The sequence below is a fragment of the Bactrocera neohumeralis genome, chromosome 2, assembly GCF_024586455.1.
Source record: "Bactrocera neohumeralis isolate Rockhampton chromosome 2, APGP_CSIRO_Bneo_wtdbg2-racon-allhic-juicebox.fasta_v2, whole genome shotgun sequence".
NCBI lineage: Eukaryota > Metazoa > Arthropoda > Insecta > Diptera > Tephritidae > Bactrocera > Bactrocera neohumeralis.
Window position 1 is genome coordinate 85,350,795 of NC_065919.1, and position 27,219 is coordinate 85,378,013.

Consider the following 27,219-nt stretch of genomic DNA (forward strand, 5'->3'; position numbering starts at 1 on the left):
GATGTAACGGGCGTTCCATTGCTCAACCATAAAGACGTTCGACTAGCAATTACCCATCCAATCCACAAAATTGGAGACCGCACAATATGCGCCAATTAACGGAAGATAAGCCTCCTCAACATATCATATAAGGTTCTATCGAGCATATTGTGTGAAAGATTAAAGCCCACCGTCAACAAACTGATTGGATCTTATCAGTGTGGCTTTACACTTGGAAAATCAACAACTGACCAGATATTCACCACGCTCAAATCTTGGAAAAGACCCGTGAAAAGAAGATCGACACACACCACCTCTTCGGCGATTTTAAAGCTGCTTTTGACAGCACGAAAAGGAGCTGCCTTTATGTCGCGATGTCTGAATTTGGTATCCCCGCAAAACTAATACAGCTGTGTAAACTGACGTTGAGCAATACCAAAAGCTCCGTCAGGATCGGGAGGACCTCTCCGAGCCGTTCGATACTAAACGCGGTTTCAGACAAGGTGAACCCTATAGTGCGCTTTCTTCAACCTACTGCTGGAAAAAATAATTCGAGCTGCAGAGCTTAATCAATCAGGTACAATCTTCTATAAGAGTATTCAGCTGCTGGCGTACGCCGACGATATTGATGTCATTGACCTCAACATCCGCACCGGACTGGATAAGGAAGCGAAGCAAATGAATCTGGTAGTGAACGAGGGTAATCTCCTGTCATCAAATAAACAGTCGTCGCATTCGAGACTTGGCTCCCCCGTCATTGTTCACAGTCATAACTTCGAAGTTGTAGATAATTTCGTATATCTTGGAACCACATTAACACCAACTACAACGTCTGGCATCTAACGCAGAATCACACTTGCCAACTGCTGCTACTTCGGACTAAGTAGGTAACTCAGAAGTAAAGTCCTCTCTAGACGAACAAAACCAAACTCTACCAGTCACTTAACATTCCCGTCCTGCTTTATGGACGACGATGACAACATCTGATGAGTCGACGTTACGAGTTCTCGAGAGAAAGGTTCTGCGCAAGATTTATGGTCCTTTCCGCATTGGCAACGGCAAATGCCGCATTCGATAATACGACGACATTGACATAGTTCAGCGAATTAAGAGACAACGGCTACGCTGGCTAGGTTATGTCGTATGAAGCTCTGAAAGTATTCCACGCAGTACCCGCCGGAGAAAGCAGAGGAAGACCTCCACTCCGTTGGAAATACTAGCTGGAGAAGGACCTGGCTGCAGTTGGAATCTCGAATTGGCGCCAAACAGCGAAAAGGAAGAACTGGGCGCTGTTGTAAACTCGGCTATAACCGCGTAAGCGATGTCTACGCAAATAAAGAAGACTAGAACCTCCATCTAGAAAAGCTCGAACCGCAAATTCACAGCACCATTTTGCCCTCGTTGGGTTAGAGCTATTTTTCAATGAAACAACAAAAATACTTAACTATGTCATACGCATAGCTAAACATACTAACGTGGGTGGAAAGCAAGCAAGGCGCATGTAAATCACTTTTCACGCACTCTGCTTACGGGATGTCGCAGCAGTTAGAGGCGTTTTAGACATGCAACGTCTAATTGACAATTGGAAATATGCTTATCAAAAAAGCAGCGCGCGCTTCTCCACCGACGACTCAGCAATGCAACGCACAAAAGATGCTTTCAAGCATATGCGGTGGATGTGTGCGTGCGTTTGTGTCTGTGTGTGTGCGCTGCAAATAAAAAGTGCCAAAAACAAACAGAGACAGAGACATTTTCGTAACAAAAACTGAATGACAGGCGCTTATCTCTGATAATGACTGCAGCGGCATAGACGTTGCCCCCCTCGATGCCGGCAAATGTAGCGAAGACTCGCCTGTTTTAATACACTAAACCGCAAACGCATACACACACACTCCATTACACACATAGAAGCATGTGCGCGCCACAGAAAACATAGTCGGGCCTGTCAGTCTGACGTGACTTGACGGAGTATCTGCGCTGTCCCAGAACTGTTCACTGTTCACTGTTCTTGTTGTTGGTGTTTTCTGTTTTTGTTGCCTTTGCTTTCGCGAATTTAATTTTGATGATTCCCGGGATGACGTTCAGCTTGGCTGCTTGCAATGAAAGAAAATTATTCTTCAACGCCGCGACTAAAAATTTCCATTTTTTGTTGTTGCCGTGGAGGTACATTATAATTTGATATTTCCTCTGCCTGACACAGTGTCAGTGTGCTTATTTGTTTATTTGTCTCTTCAGCCATGCCTTGCTTTGATTTCTTAAATCACGCTTCATTATTTACACTGACACTCACTCGCTACTCGCTGCTCGGTGGCAAAGTGACTTTCTCGATTTGAAGGCCACTCATTGTATTGCTGCGCTGAACCAGCCAAGTCAGCAAATTTAAGAAATTAATGCCGCGAAGGAAGTGCAAAATATTGTGGAGAATTCGAAAATGAGACTGCTTTATGAAGATCAATTGAGATTGCAGAAAAAATACACAACAAAATACAATACTAATATTACTGACTCGAACCAGTAAGCGGTTGGATAGAACTAGTGGCTTCAGTGTGGTGATCGCTCATGGGAAATCGAACAGTTAATGATTGTGTATTGGAAGATGTTTTATAAAATGGAGACTCTTCTTGATTGTCGTAGACACCGCTTAGGCGGTTATTTTAATTCGCTGAACTTTACAACAGCGCGCCAGTCGTTCTTCGCTTTTTGCGCTGCTTGGCGCCAATCTCTCGAGATTCTAACATCATGTTGTCAAATTCTTTGCTCCATATGGTCTTTCCAACATAGTGGTAGGGTTTTGTTTTCTTCGTCTGAGAAGACTTTACTTACCCCGGGAGTAAATGGAATACTAATCAGAGCTGAGCTGACAAAACATATCCATTCGGACGCAGTCATTTTGGTGAAACGCGGTCTTGCCAAAGCTGTTTTTAATTCACTGAACTTGCTATTAAAAACAATTTCGTCGTATATCTCCATACAGCTCATTGTTCCATAGACTATAGTATTCGCCGTTACCATTGCGCAAAGGACCATACGTCTTCCGGCAGCAGAACTTTTATCTCGAAAACATCCATAATTGTCGACTCATCAGATGTTGTCAAATCGTCCATGCCTAAACTCCTGCACCATATATTGCAGGACGGGGATATTTAGGCTGATCTTATAGAGTTTTGTATTTGTTCGTCAACAAGACTTTACTTCAATTGCCTACTTTGTCCGAAGTAGGACATCTGTTGGCAAGAGATATTAAATTATATTTTTATTAGTTTTCGAGGATACTTAAATTGTTATTGGTGTTAATTACTGGTTCCAAGACAGACGAAAGTTATCTACTTTGATAAGTTATGACTGTCAATAGTGACTATGGGAACCAAATCCTGGATGTTATTCGACGACCGTTTGTTTGATGACAGGAGATTGCCCTCATTCACTACCAGTCTGGAGCAAGCAGAAATAACTGGGCGGATATTGAGATCAGTAATATCAATACCATCAGTATACGCCAGCAGCTGTATAATCTTATAGAAGATGGTACCTTCTCTGATTAGTTCTGCAGTTCGAATTATTTTCTTTAGCAGCAGGTTGATGAATACACACGAAAGGGAGTCGCCTTCTTCCCGATCCTGACGGAGCTTTTGGTGTTGCTCAACGTCGGTTTACACAGCCGAATTACTTTTTCGGAGACATCGATTTCAGACATCGCGGTATAAAGGCAGCTCCTTAAAACCAACTACTGAATATTCAAGTTTTATATAGACCTGACTATCATGGAGAAAGTCGACGATTCGCGTCTCACATTATTTTCACATTCGTTACTCTCTAAAGTTTGGCGAATCGAAGACAGCCCTCTACAATTCCATTAATTTATAAGCAGTTGCAAGTCAAGCACACTTCGGTGCACCAGTGTAATTTCGCACTTGGATATAATAAGCATGGAAACATATGTTTTTATAATGTGAATGTATGTGTCGATTATGATGTCGATACTTGCAAAAACGCGCGCCTCCATTGCGATTGCTAGCTAATGACACAGATTACGGGACGCCTGAGCGACCGCCCTCCGCTCCATGGCTATCATCAACGCGTGGGTGTAGTAGATATTTTGTTGAAAAAGTCCAGCATTAAATACACTAATAATATATGTGTATGTGTATGTATGTGTGTAACAGCAAAGGCAGACAGACCATATAGAGCGCGCTGCCATATGCAAATTGCCGGCAATTATTTTTCTGTCGCATGCGAAATAATCGACTTTGCATTTTATTGCACTCAAATGTTATTGCATTTTGGTCGCTTTTTATACTCACTCGCATGTGTTGTTGTTGCATTTCAATTAATTGGTTACATTTGTCGGGCTGGCTGCTCGGCCTGCTGCCATTTGTTGCGCTCAATGAGTTGGCAATACCGTTAAGCGTGAACATATTGTTGGCGTTGAACAGACACGCTTATCATCAGCGCAAATCGGCGATACATTTTCGTGTTTGCCCGACGCTACTGGAGGCAAGCGAGCGCCACTGTGGTGTGAATTCGGCGAAATAACGAAGCGCTGCAGTGAGTGGTGGGTGTGCGTGTATGGCAAATATCGGCTGAATATGGCGGTAACGCTTCACGTCGATCACAATCGGGAAATATATAATTTTACTGTTTTTTTAGTGAAGGAACATTCACTAAAATCAAAAAGTTTCAAAATAAATATTTTTATGTTTTATTTTATTACCCAAAATCCAACCGTCCCCCACCACATCCCGCCGCGCAAGCAGTTGCTGCTTCGGTGCGCATGTTTGTTTATTTTTCTGGCCGCCAGCTGCATGTCCGACTGCGCAGCTACGTCACCGACACCCGCAAGCGTTTAAGTTTACATTGCGCCCATGCACACACACACACACACCTAAGAAATGCAAATATAATTTTTGAATTTTTGTCCAAATTTTATTACATTTTTATTTGCTCGTTTCCCACATCTTCAGACGCTAATATGCTCACACATACACATGCTGATATGTATGTATGTCTGTCTGTTGAAAATAGTGTGGCCGAGTTGGACAGATATGTGAAATTAATTGATAGCGACACAATGCCCGACAAACTAAACAAATAACTATGAACGCTTGGATACAAAATAAACGAAACAAAACGGAATTTAAAAATAGATTCGTTTTAGCTTTTTATGGCTCATTGTGTCACTGTGGGATTCGCTTGAGCGGCCAATAATTGGTTGACACTAAAGAGGTGCTAATAGCTGAAATGAAAACGCGACTTAAATAATACAAATGAGTGGATTCAGAACAATTGCGATGATGAGTCGGGTAAGAAAAAACGTTAACTTCGGTTGCACCGAAGCTAAATACCCTTCACAGGTGCATTTCTGTTAGTAACTATGTCTTCAGTTTGTATGGAAGCTATATGCTATAGTAATCCGTTCTGAACAAGTTTTTTAGAGATTACATTGTTGCCTTAAGACATAATCTATACCAAATTTCGTGAATATATCTTCTCAAATGTGAAAGTTGTCCATACAAGAACTTGATTCCGATCGTTCAGTTTGTATGGCAGCTATATGTTATAGTGGTCCGATATCGGCCGTTCCGACAAATGAGCAGCTTCTTGAAGAGAAAATGACGTTTGCAAAATTTCAAAACGATATCTTAAAAACTGAGGGACTAGTTCGTATATATACAGACAGACAGACAGACAGACAGACATGGCTAAATCGACTAAGCTCGACATACTGATCATTTATATATACATATACTTTATAGGGACTCCGACGATTCCTTCTGGGTGTTACAAACTTCGTGACAAACTTAATATACCCCGTTCAGGGTATAAAAATTCATGAAATTCACAGCAAGAAACGAAAGCTTTTATAGCAAAAAGGAGTATAAAAAGATCTTTATTTTGATCGGTCAGTTTGTATAGCAACTATATATTATAGTGGTCCGATATCGACTTCTTTGGAAGAAATGGACGGGGCAATTTTTACGATGAGTGAAATTATTTAGAATGTTGAAAAAAGAGGGTCGAGAACGCGTTGACGACGAACCACGTCCAGTACTGCAACCAACATCAGCTGATGATCAACGCGTCAATAAAATTAAGGAATTTGTGCTAGTGCTTTGACGATTGACAATCAGAGATCTTACTGGCATCGTTGGAATATCAAAACGATCGCTGAAAACCATTTTGAAAGACCACTTGGGCCTATGAAAAGTGAAAGAACGATTGGTTCCAAAATCACTAAATTTTTTCGAAAAACATCGTCGCGTTAACGTCTATGAAACAATGCTTTCCGACTACCAGGATGTCATGAAAACGTATTATTACTGGCGATGAGTCTTGGATCTATGCTTACGACCCAGAAACAGACGATAAATCGACCGAATATCGTGGCAAAGGTGAATCGAACCCACGAAAAATACTTCAAAGCAAGTCAAAAATCAATGTTATTTTTACAGTTATTTCGATTGTCAAGGTGTGGTAAACTCCAAGCTCCTTCCGACCGACCACAGTGTCAGCAAGGAACACTTGAGTGTTAATCGTAAAAAAGGCCGGAATTATGGGCCATTAACTCTTGGTTTTCGCAACACGATAATGCACCGTCGCATACTGCATTTATTGTTCGTGAGTTTTTCGCCAAATTTTCAACAGAGTCTTACTATTTTTTGCCCACAGTATTATACAAACGGAAATAGAGACGGACCTGGTTTAGTGAGACGGACTTAGCTCGTCACGTCGATCATTTATGCATACAGTTATTTTATAGGATCTCCGACGGAAATCTTTTTGCTAGTTCTTGCTAGCCACGTTCTTTGTTAAAAACATCCTTCATGTGGAATTAAGGTTAATAAGGAAAAAAATATCTTTTATGAAGAATTTGGTTATGTTCTGGGCCCAGACGATAAAAAAACTTTTCAAACCAGAACTTTACTGACAAATAGCAGCTAAACAGACATTGACCTAAGTTAATTATGAATAATCCTAAAAGTTTGGAGTTCTGTATATAGGGCCAGTCAATGTCAACATCCATTTTCTACCAACACATTCGAGTGATTTTCAAGCGGCGTGAACAATTTACAATATTTACACGAATGCAACTGATTTGGTGGTTGAGTTGTTCATGGTCAATTTTAAAATCTTCGAAAACCCTCCATGAATATGTTTTTCAGCATAGACATAAACGGAAAATATAGTCTGTATTCCATATTTCCTTCGGGTCCTGTCGCTATGACTAGGATTTATACTTGGCTATTTACCAAAGGATTTGATTAAAGAAGGGATTGAAAAATAATTTACTGGGCTTCTTCAGAAGGTGAGATGAGGTGAGTAAGCTAACCATGAACATAAAATATTTCATATTTCTTTTGCTCTTCGAAATATTTATATTAAGACGTCTGCCATGGGAGGAAAGGAACAACACATACGGAGCTTGCAAAAAAATCGTTTCGGGCAGTGCCCACAAGTCACGGTCGGTCAACCGGCGAGCGCTGATTGACCGTCACATCGTTCGGGAGTTCAACTGGTGTAAGTAACTAAGTGAAATTGGCGCATTGGCATACTACGTCAGCGGCAACAACAACAACATCATGCTGGTAGCAATTTTCAAAATTATTTTGATTTTAATGCCAACAACAACGCCGGCAATTGTCACAAATTGCGACAACTAAAACAACAACACCAGCAACAGCGCCAGCAACGAGAGCACAAGCACGAAAGCCAATCAAAATGCAAAGTACGAAAAGCGAAAGCAACAAACAAAACGGACTGCATGAACTTTACGAAAAAAAAGCAAAATCAAAACAGAAAACAAACCGTTTGAAAGGCCTAGCAGCTGCCGGGAAGGAGGTGACAACGGCAGCAGTAACAACGGGGGCAGTGGGCACTCACACACACACACTCACACGTTCGCGCATTATTGACATGCACAGGAGAGCCTACGGAGTAGACGTGGAATGCGAACGCAGACAGTTTATTTCGATTAAAGTCAATTGAAATAAATTTTCATCAAAAAGCCACGAAGAGGCAGCGCGACCAGCTGCAACAAGCGAGCAGCAGATACGGGCGAGAACGTGCGAAAATTAACCAGCCGGCGAAGCAGGCACACAAAAAGAAAGAAGAAGCAGCGGTGGAACTGTGCGCCGGCGGCAGACGAGCAAAGGTGTCAACTGACAACGGCGAACGCTTTTGCCACGAAATTTGTATATTTACTCGCACTTACTGATAACGCGCCGTCGGGGTCGCGCCAGTTTCATTGCGGGGGAAAGGTGTCCTCTGAAGTGTACGCCAACGGAGTGGGGGAAAACAAATTGACAAACACTGCAACCGCCACTTAACACTTTAATCCCCTTAAAAATATGTTTTCCACGGTGCACAATTGCCAGCTACCGTAAAACATGAAAAACTAAAGTGGCTTGCGGAGGGGGAGCACCTATTCAATCACCGCTTGAGTGCTGTCGAAAACACTTGAAAACTGTTTTAAAATATTGTTTGCAATTATAGGTTTATATTCAATCGAATGGCATTCGATATTACACTAAGCTGATATACAATGGAGAGTGGAAACAGCATTTTATAAGTATGTAATCAACACCTTTAAAGCGATCCAATAACTATGAGGACTGCGCATTACACAGCTGCCATTATAACGGTATTTTTTAATGATTTTTTTGTAGCGTATTATAATTTGTAATTCTTTATATATCTGCTGCATTAAGCAAGTGCTCGAGAATTTTTTTTAATTACATCAAAATTTGCTTTTGTGAAAAACTTGTTGATTTTCATAATTTGTTTCATAACAACATGAAAAATAATATATTTTTTATACATTACAAATGTCATTTATACCTCCGATAAACACTGGACTGAGCTTCCCTATTCTGTTTATGGAGTGAATTTTGTTGGTAATTTCATAATTTCACTCAAAGCATTCCCGCGGTAGTAAGAAACAGCTAGATCACTCGTTATAGGCAGGAACAGATAGTAACCACTTGGTGTATGTTTCGGACTATTATATGGATGCATAACAACCTCTCAACTTAGCACCCGAAGCTTCTGGCAAGTTACTATCGACGCATGTGGTCTGGCGTTGCTCTGATGGAACACAATTCTTCTCCTATTGGCCAATGCTGTCCGCTTCTGGGCAATTGATTTTTTTACACGGTCTAATTTTTGACAGCACAAGTCCGAATTAGCCGAGAAGCAGCTCAAAGTAGATGATTCCCTGCCAATCTCAGCAAACACCGAGCTTAGCCACCTTTTGGGCCGGGTCACCGCGATTTGACCAAGACCGTTTTCATAAGGAACTCACTTGTCATTAACAGTAAACATGCGTTTCAAAAATGGATAACTTGTGTTACGATTCAATAACGACTTGCAAATGGAAATGTGACCACGAGTTTTTTTGCGTTAACTCATGTGGCAGCCTGATGAATATATGAATATTAACAGACTTATTTGAACGTCATTTCATCATGGAAAGATATACGATCCAACAACAAGTTGAAAATTATTAAAGTTTACTATCGAAATTCGGAGTCAGTGGCCTGAACTTTAAGAGCGTTACGTCGTTGTGGCGAATTATGGGAAAATATCTTGACAATTTGACGCACAACTTGTAGCCGCTTGACCACCAGAATCGTCGTATGTTCGTGAATTGAGCTGAGCAACAACTTGAAAATAATACGGATTTTCATCGAAAAATCATCTTCGGCGATCAGGCTCATTTCTAGCTGCATGGCTTCGTCAATAAGCAAAATATTCGTTATTGATCAGGCAGCAATCTACACGTACTCCATGAGTCACCATTGCGAAATTGAAAAATTACGGTTTGTTGCGGTTTATAAGCCGTCGACGTCATTTGGCCGTACTTCTTACGTGATGATCAAGACCGGCACGTTACTGTGAACGGAAATCGCCACTGGTCAATGATAACCGAATATTCTTGGCCCGAATTGGATAATATGGACTTGGACAATATGTGGTTCCAACAGAACGGCGCCAAAAGCGACACAGCGAATGTCACAATCGATTTATTGAAAACCAAGTTTGATGAACGTGTTACGCCTCGGTCATGCGATTTGACGCCGTTAGACTATTTCCTGTGGAGCTACGTCAAGTCCACGGGCTATGCTAACAAGCCAGCGTCGTTTGATGAACTTCCTACGAATATCGAACGTGAAATTGCAGCAGTATCGGCCGATTTGTGCTTGAAAGCCGTCGAAAATTGGGCTCAAAGTGTAGACTTCTGAAAGCGAGCCCGTGGTGGCCACGCAAAAGAAATCAAGCTCCATACATAATGGCATCGAATGTACTTTCACAGGAATAAAGAATGTCATTGATATCCCAAACCGTTTTTGTTTTATTTAAAAACTCAGCGCTCTTGTTGAAAAACCGTTATATAGTGAACAATGTTTTATTATCAAATATTATAGAAAATTTATTTTAAATTAAAACTCACTTCACTTATTTTCAGATATACTACATGTTGTTTGTGACGGTCTTGAAACAATTTGTCGAACTGCAACAGAACACTATCAAATTATAGTCTTAAAACTTTAATTGATAGGTAGATATGTAGCTTTTATAAAATCGCGATCGCTGATTGTCTAAAACTTGGTTGCAGCAAGTATTAAGAGTGATTTTTTTTAAATCCCTAGCTCTTGCAAATTGTAACAAACACTAGGAAATGCGCTTGTAAGTGATGTAAGTTTAATATTAAAAAATTGCCTCATCAATATGGTCTTCGCAGCGAATCTGCCGTAAACCGAAACCTGTTGCACCGCCAATTTCGCAACATCTGCAGGAAAAAAGTGAAATTTAATGAGAATGCAAGCTTCGGATAAAAACCGACACACTACACTGTCGAGCATATCTACACACAAACATCGATTTAATTCAGTATACAAAGAGTTGAGAAATCCAAAAAATCTACAGCTGTTGCCTTGGTAATAAAACCACAACAGCTGTCGCTTGAAACTACACTCTAAAGATAGCAAATATTTTCATGTGGCAAAAAAGACAACATAACTGTATAGTTGGCTTACACAAGGCAAGTGGCGAATGACGCGCAAAAAATCAAGCAAAAATGGACTGCCTCTGCGTCAAATTATGCTGGATAAACAGAGTTAACAACTTGCATATAATATATATACTATTAAGGTGGTTCGTTTTTGTATGGGAACGTCAGTTTTATTTGACACACAACGCGCAAAGGACCATAAATCTTGCGCAGAACTTTTCACTCGAAAACTCGCAACGTCGCACCATATAGCAGGACGGGAATAATGAGTGACTTGCAGAGTTTTGATTTTGTGCGTCGAGAGAGGACTTTTATCAAATTTTCAATAAAGAGTAATTATATAATATCACACTGCATAAGCGAAAAAATAATTAAAAGACTATTTTAATACTAATAAGGACACCCCTAATAAGCGCGTTGGTGTTAGCCGAAGCTAAAACGACTAAATCGCTCGGCAAAAACAGCCAATTGTGGCTGCCACTTATTTGTTTCGCTAGCGAATTATGATTTGTCTGTCTTGCCAACCACCCGCCGCACTCCAAAGCCCCCAAAAAAGGAACAAAACGAATGTGTCAGTAAAATCAAACTGTTGCTGCAGGAATTCCCCAACAAGTAAAAGTGAACAATAGAAAGAGCTCAAAGAATAAACGCAAACTGCCTTACGCATGAACAAATTTAATTTAGAAGGCATTTCGATGCCGCCGATGACAATGTCGCCGGTAGAGCTGAACACGCACGAATGTCCTTCAGACACACTCACTCACACACATATATATCTATATACATGGAGGCATGTTGCTCGACAGCTGGCTGTTGGACAACGTTCAGGAGTCGGGTGTGAGAATTCTTATTGTTTGCTTGAAATTGCCAAAATGCGCGGAATGTGGCGTGGTGCGGGTGGAAGGGGTAGTTGCCCCCCTAACTCACGCGGAAAAAGTGGTGCAGTCAAAATTACTGTTATTAAATAATGCCTTTGCGTAAATACTTAACAAAGGCCAACTTTTTTGTTATTATCAAGATGAAATTAAAAAAGTGGATATTAAGAATAATGTTCACAAGGCATCAGGCAGCTATTAAAGGTATTGAAGCGTATGTCGAAATTGCTATAAATTCGCTTTTGTGAACATGTCATAATGAAAATAAATCAAATTGCACACTTTTTGTTTGTGTATTAAAAAATACTTGGATAAAGTTCAGAAGCTTGTGAAGTAACTGGAAGATGCTTAAAATGTTATTAAGATTAACATTGACGGGTAATGACATTAGCTCCTTTTCATATTAAGCTGGTGCTTAATCTTTAACCGATACGAGTATGTGGTCAATATTCTCATTCATATAGTATAGAAATGAAACGATATATAAAAGTATTAAAAAACCTATTTTTCGAAGAGTTTTTGGCATTCATTAAAATTGTACTAATACATTCTGAGATCAAGACATCCACAATTTAATTATAATGTCTCCTTAAGACAAGATTGGAACTAAAGAACTGATACCGTTTAAGAGTGGTATAAACTTTAGACTCTAAAGCAAAAAAGAGGTTTTATTGCAGCTATACGAACAATATTTATTGAAATATTATTAGAACGTTAGAAAAAACATTCGGTGATAATTTTTTGTCCCGAGCAAGTGTTTTTGATGGGTACAAAGTATTCAAAGAGAATGGAGAACGCGTTGATGATGACTCACGTCCAGAGCGCCCATCAATATGAACTGATGATGAACACGTCGATAAAATAAAGAAATTGGTGCTTGAAATCGACGATTAACATTCAAAGATCTTATTGGCATCGTTAGAATATAGGAAGGGAGAGTAGAAACCATTTTAAAAAATCATCAGAAATGTGAAAGCACGATTGGTTCGAAAATCCCTCAACAGTGCCACGTTAACATCAGTGAAACAATGGTTTCCGAGATGTCATGAAACGTACTTATAATTTTACTAACGAGTCTTGGATCAGCCGAATATCGTGGCCAAAGTGAGTTGACAGTTTTCTTCGATTCTCGAAGAGTAAAGAGTATTCTTCGTCGTTTCCGCGAGACTATTCGTAAAAAGAGGCCGAAATTATGGACCGAAAACTCTTGTTTTTTTTTTAAACCACGATAATGCACCGTCGCATTCGGTTGAAATTTGGCGAAAAACTTACGAAGAATCAATACTATACTATATAATGGGTAGCCAAAAAAGTCTTGCGGTATTTTTATTTAATTTTTTTTTTATTGAATTTTTTTTTTTAATTGAATTTTTTTTTTATTGAAATTTAAATGAATTTATGATGACTCATGCCCAACTCTTGACCGATGCTACGGCTGCTACTATGCCGGTCTCTTTCGACCAATTCAACGATTTTATCGCAATTTTCGACGACAGGCCTTCTGGAGCGTGGCGCATCTTCGACCACCTCTACACCAAAACGAAAACGTTGAAACCATCGTTGTGCGGTGGAAATGGAAAATGTATCGGGTCCATAAACTGCACAAATTTTATTGGCGGCTTGAGATGCATTTTTGCCTTTATCGTAGTAGTACTGTAAAATATGCCGTATTTTCTCTTTATTTTTTTTATTTTTGTTCGCCTGATTCAGTTCTGTTTATCGCCAGGCTATTAAGTAAACTCAATCAACCGCTTCAGGGAAACCGTTTTGAGTCAATTGAAGACATTGAACATGAATCGGTACGCGCATTGAAAGCTATTCCGAAAATTGACTTTAAAAACTGCTTCGACATGATCGAAGGACTAGTCCAAATTTTGATTTTAGACAAAGTGGGGGTCTTCTTAGAAAAAAACTTTTGCTTGGAAAAAAATATACTTTTGAAAAATATAAATTATTATCAGAAATCGTATTCCTTCGATCATTACCTGACAAGTATTTTTAAAAAGGTCGTGTAAAAGTTTCGAATCGATCGATTCAGCCGTTTCGGAGCTATTTGTTCTGAGTACACCGTTTCGAAAAAACGGGTTTAAGGTTTCGGAAACCAATTAAAAAAGCTGTCGTTTTGATGTTTTTAATATGATTTTACAAAGTAGACGCTAAGTGTTTATGTAAAGGAGCGAACTCAAACCAAATAATGAAAGGTAGAGATCCTAGAACGTTTTCAGAGACTAAAATATGTACAAACAGAACACAAAACCAAAGCGAAAACTTTAATTGATAGGTAGATAACTTCATCCGAATTCGCGATCACTTGCTCGTGTCAAATTTGATTCCAGCAGCCATTTAGGGAAACTTTTTGAAATCTCGGAATATTTTAATATGAGAAAACATATCCTTTTTTACTTTAAAGTAACCAACGAAATCTGTTCCAAACCAGAGTAATATGACTCATTACTCTCATTTACGTCTAGGAAGAAAAATGTATAAGTCGTTTTGACAAGTTTTGAACGAATGTTTCAGCAGTCTTTATAAGATGCTAAAATGTCTTCTTCAGCCATTAAAATTGGATTCTCTCCCTTTTAGTTGGGTTTGTCAAGAAACCTTTTTTGTTTAACCAAAAAGAAGACAAATGTTCAATAGAGCATGATTTCTCTTGAATTTGACGACATATAAAGTTTTTTCCACTTTTAGGTATGAGATATGATTTTGAAAACAATTGAGATCTCAGAAATTGGACACATAAAACATATTCGATTCAAATTGTATATATTTATATAATCAAACAATTTTTAATTTTTCTGTTGAATGGTTGTCTGAGTATTTTATAGATCACCTGTTGTTTTATTTAAGAAGTATTACTTACCCGAAATTAAAAAGAACAGCACATGTGTTGTCCTCCGATCACAGCTGTTTGAGTTGCCTAATTTTTCTACTTCTCTGTATCTATATTTAGGTCTAAATATGTGGTGCTACCACAATTACGTAACAACACTTTTTATTCACTTTTTAGCTGCGTCTGCTGACGTCTATAAAACGTTGCACAAAACAACAAAAACAAAGGCGCATATGAAAATAAAATTCTTTGAATTCTTGCGAATTTTATTATTTTCGAATTCTAATTTTGAAAAGTAAAAAATTTTTGCACCTCAACACTTCGAATTTGGGACATAAATTACTTTTTTAATTGCATCTTTTCAAATACGCTATGGCTTGTAGAAAAATACGGTTGCCACTTTATAAATAAAACATAGAACTGAAGCACAACAAAAACAACAATACGCGTATGGCGTTTGTGCACAATTGAAGATGAAATTAGGCGTCAACGAAATCAAATAAAATGACTTGCTGCGGCATCAGCTTTAAACGTTTGTGATCTGATATTATTTTCCAAGGATATTATTTTTTGTATTCTTTAAGGTTTTTTTTATTTTTAATTTAATTTTTTTTTTATTTTATTTTAATTTTTTGTGTTGTTTTCTGTGCTGATTAGCTGCAAAAATATGCAAATAATTGCGATTTTCAATATTTATGCCTTTCAAAACCTCAAAAATAACTAACTTTACATGGTTTTTACAAAAACTTGTATGCGCTGTTGTTGCGAATGCGAATGTCAGGCCTGGAAAAATCGAAAAAGAAAAAATATTTCCCATGTCAATGCAATTGGCAGAATCAGTGGAGATTTTTATACTTGTTTATTTGGTTAATTAGCCGCCAAGTGGCAGGCTACGAAACGAATTAGTGAGGGGTTAAGCTTTTCGTGTTGTTGTTGTTGTTGGTTTAATGTGTAGAAGCGCACAGTCTTGCGAGTGCAGGAAAAAGGGCGATCCAAAGTGCAATGAAGATAAGTAAGTAAGTAAGAGATAGCAAATATTAGAGGCAGCAGACTAAGGAGACTTAGATAGTGAGAGAGCGGGAGAGAAAAAAATGAGTAAAAGTTATATTTGAATGCAGCAAAGACATCTTCGCTTTTTATGAGCTTTTTGAAAAAGGAGATTTAAAAAAAGTAGAAACAAACACAAAATAATGCGTGACACACAAGTAGCCAGAACGTATAACGGAAAATGAGTATAAAGCGCATGAACTATGTGTGTGTGGAGGGCGAATGGTGATGGGTGGGTGGTTTACGGCGGTGCCGTGGAGCCGCAAGATGCACATTTTTAAGCACACCATATCATTTCGGGCTTTCGTAGGTGTCAGTGGGAGAGGAAACAGGCAGTAAAACATTTAGATGCATTTAAAGAGATTTCGAAATGTTTAAATTCAATGATTTTGGTTTTAGTTTTGCATATTTTTTTTTGTGGTGGATGAGTGCAGTCTAAAAATGATGTGTTTACTGGGTATTTACGAGTGTTTTTAGTATTTTATTTTTGGTCAACACAAACTTTCAGATTTTATAAGGAAAAATCGAAAATGTTATAGATGAGCGCTATGAAATGATGAGCAGCCATGAATTGATAGGAAACATTTTTATTTTATTAGTTTTTTTGTCATATAGAGTATACAATAACGAGAGTACAAAACGGTAAATAAATATGAGAACAAGAGTATTCACACAACAACAGACGCATAAAAAGTAAGAAAATTTAAGAAAATTATTTCGTTACATATTTTATATACATACAGTAAAGTTAATTCAGAAGAACATACATACAAACATATGTGTATGTAATAACAAACGGCAAACGCTAAACTAAACTACAAAAATGTTGAAGTAAAATTATAGCAACGTGTGTGGCATATAAACATTAGAAATATTAAAGTTATAAAGAAATATTAAAGGTAATCGTATGAATCGCGAAAATTCCGGCTGAAAGAGAAAGATATCGGCAGTTGAGTGTAGAGAATGAAGAGAAAGGAAGTGGTGTTTACAGAACATACTTTTATTTATAGCTGCTTATGACGCTTTTAATTCACGGTTATTAATCAATGTGCCGCGAAATAGCAAAAAAATAAAATCTTCTAAACTACATATATGATGAAGAGTATACGAATATGTACATACATACATACATACATATGTACGTTAAAAAAAATTAAATTATTTTTTTTTAGAAAATAGAGTTCAGCGATCATAACCAAACTTACGGCATACATTTTTCAAAAATCATAAAACTTATTACGTTGTAAACAAATAGTGTTGAAATCTTAATATGGCAAATCCACTGACCATATGCCAGTAATTTACCCCAAACCATAAAAAACATATTGCAGGCACTAACCAATCTGCCCTTGCATCACTCATGACAACATTTTTAAATATATACAACTAAATATTTGAAAATGGTGAACTAAAGGGTGATCCAAGTTGAGCTATTTTTTCCGTAAGTTTTTTTTTTTTTTTTGAGAGTCGTGTCAAGCTCTTATGTTATTTTTGTTCAGTATTGTTTGGCATTTCATCAAGGAAACACTTACGCCTGAATAACCTTTACAAATCGTTAACCTTTAAGCCTTTCAGCATTAATTACTGGATAATATGCGACCAATTAGACCACGTCGAGCATGCAGTGAAGAAAATGTAACAGCAGTAGCTGAGAGTGTACACAAAGACCGGGAGAGTCGATTCGGCGCCGTTTGCAGCTACTCGGACTAACATATGATCCTACATTGAAAGCGTACATAATACCGCTTGTGAAAGAACTGAAGCCGCCCGACCTTCCCAAGCGACATCGCTTTGCTCTATGTGCTCTTAGCTTCAAAAAGATACAAGTTTTCGAGGCGAATTTTATTCAGCAATGAGGCTCATTTCTGGCTCCATGGATACGTAAGCAAGTAAAATTACCACATTTGGAACGAAGCGCAACCTGAAGAGATTCAAGAGCTGTCCCTGTGTGGATATATAAAGTCTAAAGTCTAAGCGGAAAATCTCGCTTCGATTCACGTCTTGTAGCAAAGCATCACGTGTGTCATTCGCTAGTTATCAGTCGAAATATTCGATCGAATCATCGAAAATTGAACTCAATGGATTGCCCATTCAAAAAGCAGATTTGAAAGTTATAATCTTCAAAAACAAAAAAGAAATGCCAGAGAATGTTCTTTCGAATGATAATAAACATTCCCCGTTTAATTTGAAGTTACTGTATTTTTTTCTTTAAAAAAGTAGGAAACCTCGAAATGGATCCCCTTTTAAAACTAAATATTAGTACAAGGTGAACTCCATGGAGTATTCATTTTACATATTCTTTAACCAGTATCGCATTACCTATGCACGATTTTATGGAAGCGATTCTGATGAAGATCTTTGGGTCAGTTTTGAAAACCTTTGCGATAACATCAATGTAGCACGACGCCGAAAACAACTTTTCGTTAGTAGAAATCCACTCTCATCCATATATTTTGTGGCACGAAGCACGTTCTCATCAAATCTATTATCGAATCAGAACCCTTAGACAACATTAAACGCGTCGATCTTTGAATTTTTATTCTTAATTTCGTTGGCGTAATCTTCATGTAGCTATTACTTCGCAGTAGCAGCCGTAAAAAACAGCTTTAAATCGGCCTTACTGATTTTTTAAAGAAATTGAAATTTCGAAGTTGAAATTTTTTATTGAAAATACTTTTTTTTTAATTAAGAATAAACAAGGGATCATCCTTATAAATTTTAATCAGAAGGTAAGTTTTCAACAAATTTCGTGAAAGAAAAAAATGTTTGTAAAATATAAAACCACAAAATAATATAAAAAAAATGTATATAAAAAGTATATATACAAAAGTTATAGATCTTTTCATTACCCTCAACATTTACATATAACTGTTTTCTATAGCACTCAAAGCTTTCAGGGAAATCGCGTTAAACTGTTTTTAACCCTTAAAAATTCAAACACATCCCTCCCCGTCCTTTTCCAAACCACAGTTTACCTGTAAATTATTTTTATTTAATTATCTACTCTGGTCTATTAATATTTTAGAATTTCGAATTTAACCAATTTGTACGAAAAGTGAAATGTTCATTAATTGAGCGGCATTAGTAAAGTATTTACGATTTAAATAGGAGAATTAAGTCGTGCAATTGGTCACAGAGGAGCTGAAAAATTAATGACTTATGTTTCAATTAATGAACAAAATTATTATTCGGAGCTTTTTCTTTGTAACTTCAGCAGCGACTGTGAGTTGAATAACTGCTGCAAGTGTGGCAAATCGTTAAATGAATGAATAATTTAGCAGGTTAATGGAACAATAAAATGTTGACGCATTAATCACATTGCAATTGAGCTACCGCACAACGCGCAGGCAAACAAAAAAAACTGTTATTTAGTTATATGAACATATTATTTTTTAATTGAAAAGATTTTTTTAAATTGAAATCATTTTTTTAAGCTTTTTTAGTTGTCAACTTTTTCTCTTTATTTTTGCGCTTTATGTGTTTCAATCGCTCCACTCATATTTTATTGAAGGCCGGCTTGTCGCTGAAAATTATAATTCCACCATAATTACTGGTGAGCCCTTTTTTGTTTGAGCCATTCAGCGCTTCAATGCAAAAATTGAAAGCTCAAAGCCCGCATTTGAACAAAAATACTTAACGGTAAATGAAATACAGCGCACGACTGAATTAATAATGAAACACTTTGTTGTATGGCCACAACTACACACGCGGCACAAATTAACATGCATTACGTCTGTACGTGGCGCGCACTATTTTCTGACACTTCGGTGACACCTTGTTGACAAAACAGCTGTGGCCGCTAACGGAGCAATCAACACCAATCAACGGTTATAATCAACGCTAACAGCGATATGTGCCCGTCTATATTGAAACTGACGCCACACCGCAACGCCCCCCGCTCTACCTAAAACGCCTGACATCCCACTAGCGGCAGCGACCGAGGCAGAGCAGCAAATCACGCCAATTAAGCCGCACAAAACGCTCAGCACCCAATGAAATCGCTCTTTATGTGTCACAAACTGAATGGGAATACGCTGAAATTACCGAATAATGGCAGTGCAGCGCGTCACACACACAGAGGCACGCACGCTGACACACAATTCTAAATTATGCAGATTAATGAGTGACACACACACGCACACATGCGGATAATGCGGAGCGGTGGAGTACATTTTAAATGAATTAATGTACAAATTGTTTATTTTAAAAATCATTTATTCGCTGACTTGGCAGGAATAAGCGCGCACACGCATGTTGGTTGGTGTTGGTGTGCGTACACTGCGGCGCGCTGACAAGCCATGCAAGGCAGCGCAGCCGCCGCAAATGCAGTGGAAACATAATTTTTCATCACCTCGGCTAATTACATGCCAAAACCGAAACCGAATAGTCAACAGGCAGCTAGCAGGAAGCAGCCTACACTGTTACGAGGGGTACCCAAAAAGTTTTTTGGATATGGGCTTTACGAAATAGGAATCGAAAAGCCAATTTTAGAAATAAAAATATTTTTGTTTTCAGATATGATTACTTTCTAAAAGAAATTTCAAAAAAATGCGCAAACATATAAAACAGTTACTTTTAAAAATTTATTATTTTAATGGACAAAAAGGGGAGTGCCGTCCCTTATATTATTCCAATAATATTTATATAATTTTAATTTTCCAATATTTTTCAAAAATATATAATTTCTCAAAAATTTGTTCGTATATCCATTGGTTACATAATCTACACTGACACTACCCACGTATAACACCCATTCAAACCAAACAAACTTTACGTGAAAATCAGCAAGTGTGTGTGCATATACATACATACATATGTATGTATGTATGTAAATGTGTTTTCGTTCTTCACATCGTCAGCGCTGAGTTATGGAGTGCCACAACTTTTCACCGCATAATTTCGGTGAAAATTACTGCCAATGATCGATTATGTCAAATTCATATAAATATTTATGCACACTTTCTACAGCCACAACAACAACAACAGCAACAATAACGCACTGAGCAGACACCGGCTCTACACACGACTTGCCTAATGTAAAAAGGATGTTGCAAATGTTTTTGTTTAGATAAACCGGAAATGGTACATTTGGCCCAGTGAGCTATAATAATATTATGGCATTGCACTATAATTAATGTTTGCCAAAACGGACGCATGCTGAGTGTGTTATAATAGTATAATTGCAGTGTAAAATGGAAAAAGCTTTCTTCAGCAGAAATTTCGTGTGGAAATACTTAATTATACGGAGCAAGAGAGTCAAAAGAAAAATAGCTCCAAGAAAGTAATATTGTAATGCATAATAAAAGTACAAAAAAATAATAAAAGAAATCTAAGAAAATGAAAAATGCGTAAAAAGTACAAATTAAACTAAAAACAAAAACAAATTATTTCAATTAATGATATTATTGAGCATGGAAATTAAAATAAATATTAAAAGTATAAAATAAATTGTACATCAGAGCAATTTTTCCGATATAAATTCAACAAGATTTTATTTAAAAATTAAAAAAAAAAATTAATTACAATTAAAAAAATTTATAGAATTTATAACTTGAAAAAATTATAAAATTAGTTGATGAACAAAAAAATAATAATTACAATTATAATTAATTATTTAGCATAAATTGTATTAATTTTTTTAATTATATTAAATAAAATAATTTTTAATAATTTTTTTTAATTATAATTAATCTCATATATAATATTAATTATAATTAATTTTTTTTAATTTTTTTTAATTATAATTAATAATTTTTTTAATTATAATTAATAATTTTTTAATAATTTTAATTATTTTTTTTTGTTAATGAAAATATTTATTATTTTAACTAAAATTTCAAATAGCCCCTTAATATAAGCGAAAAATTTGTCTGGCGATTTTTGACAAGGAAAATTATAACGGATTGTTTTATTCGAATTACGAGATTGTAGAAAATAGAAAATGTTTTCAGAAGTCTACTTTATGTAGTTACCTAGGTTTTGAAATTTGAAATATTATACTATTATACTAAGTATGATAGGTCAACAATATTTTCTCAAAATTCTAAGGCAATCGCGATAAAAGTGTAGGAGATAGAACCTTTGAGAAAGCGGCCAGTCAGGCTAGACCGCCCGGTATTTCAATCTTTGATGAGTTTTTCTGGAAACATCATTTTCAAAGTCGGTGGTCAAGATTTCTCAGAAACTAATGAAACGATCATATTGAAAATTTTCACAGTTCTAAATAGAATGACCTCGTTATTCTCGCCATATTTTCAAAAACATTTTCTTTGAAGGATTGTTTTTCGATTACAACAATTTTTTTCAAGGCAATTTGTGCTAAAAATTAGATCTCTGTGTACTTGTACTTTGCCAAAAACTCATTTTTTTTCAAATACTTCGATTAATCACGATCTTAACTCATCAACTAAGTGATGAAATTTTATTTTTTGATTTTAGATGATTATTTCGTCTGTTATGCTGACCACCGCGAGGAGACATTTTTGAGCGGTGCCTCCGGAAATCAGTTGCCAATGGCTGAATTTTCAAAAAAAAAATTATGAAAAATTTACAAAATTCACAGTTCTAATAAATTTATTTATTTATTAAATGTACAAAATTGTTGAAAAAAGAATTTTCCCGGCCGTCCAAGTCCACGTCCTTAACAGAAGAGATAACGAAGGATTTTAACATCTCATATGGATCGACTCAACACATTTTTGTTAATGCTTGACTTGTACCAAAATACCTAAATCTTTTGCAAAACGGTATCGAGTAGAGGTCGCAAGAAATGCTTGTCAACGTAGATGAGGACCCTGCATTTATCAAAGTGTTCATTATTGGTGCCGAAACAACACCCATATAACATATTGCAAGGAACACGGTAAATTATAGGAACTGCAAAATTCTCTCCACAAAAGCACACGATTGTGAGAAGGCCTTTTCTTCTTTCCAACCTCCTCATAACCGATATAAGTACTTATGTTAAGCGCAACTCACAATTGTTGAGGCCAAAAGGCGCCACGTTCAATTTTCAACAGCATTCGAGTATATCAATAAAAAGACCTAACATTAACAGGTTAATGTTAATTATATTTACGAAGCAAATTAAAAATAAAAATATATGCGGAAATTAGTGGTTGCGAAGTACAAAAAGAAAAAGGCAGGGAAACTTCGGCAGAAATGCTTACGCATGCGGCCTATTAAACACAAATTTGTGAGCGCGTGTGTGTGCGAATGACTTATAAGCACTAGGCATACTTTTAGTTAAATGCGCATACACACATCCATACATGCACGGGTATTAAACACCATACACTGAGGCGCACTACCTGAAAGTCATTAATCATATAAGCTATAAATACCCGCAAGAGGGGTGGTGGTGCTGGTGTTGTTGTTGTTGGCTTGGAGGCAGCAAACACACAACTCATTGCTCAGCCTAGCGACAGATTTTGCACGCAGCTGCTAATTAACGCATAATTTAGCGCTTTTGCGGCGGTTAGCGAGCTCAATTGCATACATACATACATAAAGTAAGTAATTATTATTTAAAAGCAAAAGTATATAAGTATATATGCATGTGTGTATGTATGTATGTAGGTATGTACATAAGTGAAAAGTTAAACAGAGTAGAAACCATTTTTGTGCAGCTACAAAATAATACGCACGCTGACATTCATAGGTTGGAATTGAAAAATTACTCGCTGCCCAACTTTTTGTAATAATTCCAACAAGCCGAAGCCGAAGTGGTAGCGTGGCTCGTAGTAGAGCACAATGCATGAAAATACAATTTAATTCGAAGTGAAGCCTTGAAGGTTGCAACTGCCAAGTCATTACCAATGCCATTACCAACGCACTGGAGAGTACCACACCCAAATTCAGGCGCAAACGAAGCATGTATGCGCCTTCATTTTTTTCTGATTAATTTTATTGTATTTTTTATGCATACTTTTATGATTTTTTTGATTTTTTAAAATATTTTTTTGTAATTTTAATTTTTTTTACTAATTTTTTTTTAAGTTTTTTTTTTTTAATTTTTTCTTTTAATTTGGTTTCTTTTTTAATTTTTTTTATTGTTGTCTTCCAGCTCTTGACTTCATTAAACGCTCATATCTTTATTTTCGCAAAGTTTGCCTTGCAGACAGGCATAAAAGTCATTTCCGTTTTGATATATGCACACATTGGGTGAGCATGGTGGCGGCGGTTTGCGCATGCGCGCATTATTTATTTTGTTTTTAATAGCAAAATGTGGTGTATGTCAGTTTAAATTAACATTTTATATATGCTGACTTAGTTATTTATTTTTAGCCTTGTGCTTTGGGCGCGTTAAGCGTCCATATATGTGTGTGTAGGTTGGTGTGTACAGGAAGACAAGCGCTCTTGGCTACGGTGGTAAGGCAAATTTTAATTTTATAAGCGACGCAAATTCAAAAAAAAAAATAAATAAAGCAATTGTTTACGGTTATCCGCGTACGCGATCAGCATTTTTTGAAATGCCGCAAGAAGATTCGATCGTGAAATTCAAATTGGAGCGAATTGCTGCATAGATTTGCATGGAAGATGTGGGAGCTGGAAGTGGTCTTATACTGCAAGCAGAATTACTAGAGCTTCACTGAAATGCGCAGCAGAAAATGCATATAGATTAAAAAAAATATAACTGGAATTGTTGTGAAAACTAAGTGAAAGCACTAAATAATACAAAAATAAAAAAAAAATTTAATATTTAAAAAAAATCATTAAAAAAAATTACAAATTACGGCATTTAAAACCAGGTATACATATACTTATGTACGTAGATAAAAAAATTAGACAACAGCTTCAACTTCGTAAAACCGCACCGTGCTTTGCCGCTCACCCACAAACCCATTTACAAGCTGATGCGTTGTCGATAACGAGTCGAAACAAAAGCCTCCAGGCAACGCATCAAGCAAGTCGAACGTAACACGACAAGTAAAAAAGACGCTCGTAACACACTCAAGTAAAATCAAGTCGACAAAAACGAACACAAAATCAAAAACAAAACAACAATACGCTTAACGCTGTCACACAAACAACATTCAAGCGATGAATTCAAGGTCAGTTTTTGTACAAATTCGAAGTCGGCCGTTCAACTACGATTGAAGACAATTTATGGAACACGTTAAGGGTTCCAATGAAAATCGTAAGTACGAACAACAAAAAACCCAAAATCTCAAAAAAAATATATGTAACACACACACACGGGTGTACAAAGGTTATGACGAAGTAAAGCAAGTAAGAAACACGCAGTAAGTAATAAAACTGCGTAACACGAAAAAGCACATTCAAACAGGCAAACTCGTGACGAGCTGACTTGATGAAACAAACGCGTACTTATTTCTCGTCATTTTTCGACTATTTCGAAAGGGGTTAACCATATGAAGACACGCTTCGGCAAAGCTGACATGAAGCGTACGAATTAAGAACTCGACAGACCCAACGAAAGTCTTGTTTGCTTTATGGCCGACTGTTTGGAGCCCATACACAGTTGGGACTGCCATGACTAACGCTAAAATGTAGTTGTTTTCTTTTCTTCCATAATTTTTTATTTTTAATGGTAATTTTGTTTATACAGCATGAAATCAGTAAAGAGTCGATGTTTGCGTAAAGGAAAATGTGCTGACATCTGACGAAGGAACTATACGCGTAGTTGGCAAAGCGGTCCACTTATAGGGAAAAAGCAATGAAATACAGTGAGGCACATTACTTGACTTACAAGTTGTTAGTTTTTTTTCTTTTTTTATTGTAATTCGTTCGAAGAAAAGACACTTACTGCACTGAGGAAAAGTCACGCACTTTATATGACGAAGAAAATTTAATACTTCAGTGGATATAATACATACAAGTTTCATTAAACTCGAATTTAAGATGTAGTGTTTATAAAAAAAATGTTTTAAATAAAAAATGTTTACTTGAATTGGAGCGCTTGAAGAACACTAAGTTTTCTTCTTTTGTACGTTCTATACATTGGTGAGCTACAAATCAGCCGGAGACTAAAGATTTTTGTTTCAAGACAGAGACGTGAGTACCGCAAAATGTTGTTTAAGGAGACTTAGTGAAACAAATTTGTTTGATCAACTCTGTGCTTGTGAGTTTTGTTCTTTTCCTTGCACTTTGGGCAATCTTTTGTGAATTTATGCAAATAAATTGTGACTTTTGTAAACGATAGAAAACCCACGCTTTCAAAGAAACAAAATGAGAGCGAAAGTTATAAGTCTCTTAGTGGTGTTTCAGGCAGCCGCTAAACCTAGAATATTGTCAAATTTTGTCAAATTGTCTACACTAATAACCCTACTCAACAAATCTGAAGAGTTTTATTTTTTTATAATAGATCCAAAATACATTTATATTAAATCTTTTGTAGACATTTTTTTCGCAAATGCAAAGGAATCTTTTTCTCATAAGGAACCTACACTAATTTTATAAAATTGTCGTGGAAACTTGCTTCTTGTTCAACATTTTAAGCCTAATAGAGATATTAAAGGAATTGTCTGCAGTTCATATGGATGATGTATTATGGAGTTAATATTAAGATAGGGTCATATCAAGAGATAAAAAACTAAAAAAATATCATAAAAATGGAAAAACACCCAAATTGTTGGATAGAAATATCAGAATTTGAATTGGATATCAATTTTTGAAATTTCTTCGCTTGGAAGTGGAAAAACTAAATAAGCAACAAATCGGGTGACACACCTTTGTTGGAATTCATCTATGTTTAGACTTGGAAACATTTTGTTCTTCACAAAAAATAGGTTTTATTCGAGAACATGACTTAATGACTGATTGTATTGGCTTTATAATGAGAGAGTATATCATACATGGGCTTCTTACGTTTTTCAACTGTCCGTAAAAAACAGAAAGCAATATTCAACTACATTCATGCTAATTAAACCCGTTTAGATCGCTATATTGATTCAATTTACACATTTACAAAAATAAAAAAAGTCGAAGAGGAATGAAACCAAACTGAACATTCGCCGAAAAAATACTTCCAATAATAAAAATATTTTTTTTTATATTTTAATATTCAACTCAAGAGTTTGAATTGTAGAATTAAAAAGCAGGTCTACTACTTTTTGATATAATTTATATTTTATATTTTGTCTCAATATAGTAAGTTAAGCTAAGCTTTGATCATTGTTTTTTTCTAAATTTTAAGAGAGAGATGAGGGAGAGAGCATTATTTGTAGAAACTTTGAATCATTCTCTACAAAATCCTTGTGTTTCGAGGGAAATTACTAACGTAAATATATATTTCATTCAGTTTGGTTATTACGTCTAAAGTTTAAACACTCTTCAAAATTACTTCACACTGACTTATTGTACATTAAAAACAACGTAAGAAATGGAAACTATGCTCAAATAAACTGAAGCAGAGCTGCGTTAGAAATAAAGATTTGAATGGAAATGTACCACGATAACAAATTCTGATATAGTTCAAGGTGAACAATGCAGAAATTTTATCGGAGAGGCAAAGA

At 36.5% G+C, this 27,219-nt stretch overlaps 1 protein-coding gene across 9 annotated transcripts in view; it reads right to left on the reverse strand.

The window, feature by feature from the left end:
- LOC126751710 (polypyrimidine tract-binding protein 1) overlaps window positions 1-27,219 on the reverse strand; it is a 523,263-nt gene that overhangs the window by 392,589 nt on the left and 103,455 nt on the right. For 2 of the 9 annotated variants that reach the window (XM_050462189.1, XM_050462190.1), the window contains one exon: window positions 14,726-15,478. The exons of the other annotated variants lie outside the window; for them this stretch is intronic. The gene's annotated coding sequence lies outside the window, so the exon portion shown is untranslated. The remainder of the gene's footprint in view (window positions 1-14,725; window positions 15,479-27,219) is intronic. 9 annotated transcript variants of the gene reach the window in all.